Genomic DNA, 1,086 nt, shown 5'->3' on the forward strand with positions numbered 1-1,086 from the left:
GGTGTTCTTGGCCGGCCCACTATCTTGTTGGGCGAAGCCCACTTGCTATATCGTGGACCCCACTTGCTCAATGGGCCGGCCCTTTACGAGAATGTGGGACCCACCTATGTTTTGGCCCGGCCCACTTTCTTGTTGGGCTAGCCCAATTACGTTATGGTGGACCCCACATACTAAATGGGCCGGCCCTTTAACTGGAAAGTGGGACCCACCTGTGTTTTTGGCTCGGCCCACTAACTTGTTGGGCCAGCCCAATTACGTTATGGTGGACCCCACATACTGAATGGGCCGGGCCTTTAACTGGAAAGTGGGACCCACCTGTGTTTTTGGCCCGACCCACTAACTTGTTGGGCCGGCCCACTTGCTATAGGGTGGACCCCACTAACTTGTTGGGCCGGCCCACTTGCTATATGGTGGACCCCACATACTAAATGGGCTGGCCCATTAACAGGAAAGTGGGATCCACGTAGCTTTGGCCGGCCCACGGCTTGGTGGGTCGGCCCATTTGATCTAATGTGGACCCCACGCACTAAATGAGCCCGGCCGATTAGCGGGAAAGTGGGACCCACGTGCTAATTGGGCCGACCAATAACTTCTTGGGCCGGCCCACTTGCTTTAAGGTGGACCCCACTTGGTAAATGGGTCGGCCCGATAACATGAAAGTGGGTCCCACATGTTTTGTGGGCCGGCCCTTTTGCTCGTTGACCGGTCAAACGAGTGCATTCGGCCCGACCCACATGCTTAGTGGGCTGGCCCATTAATGTTTTGACCTGATCAACCTTAGAGGTTAGGCCCGGCCCACGTAACTAATGGACCAGCCCGGCTATATAGTTGATCGGTCAAACTAAGTCGGCTGGCCCGGCCCGCAAACTTAATGGGCCGGCCCGCTTAAGACGTGGCACGCCTCGTGTGGGCCTACCATCTACCGCGGGGTTTCGGCGGTTAACGCCGTTAGCCGCTGGTTAACGGCGTACGCCACGTGTCGGTTGCATGACGTCGGCGGTCAACGGGCTCCGGAAACACTACGCAGCGGTCCGATTTTCCGTGGCGGAAGGGCGCCCAAGCGCGACGGACCGAAAAAATCGTCGT

Source organism: Lolium rigidum, chromosome 7 (assembly GCF_022539505.1).
Source record: "Lolium rigidum isolate FL_2022 chromosome 7, APGP_CSIRO_Lrig_0.1, whole genome shotgun sequence".
In the NCBI taxonomy this organism is placed as follows: domain Eukaryota; kingdom Viridiplantae; phylum Streptophyta; class Magnoliopsida; order Poales; family Poaceae; genus Lolium; species Lolium rigidum.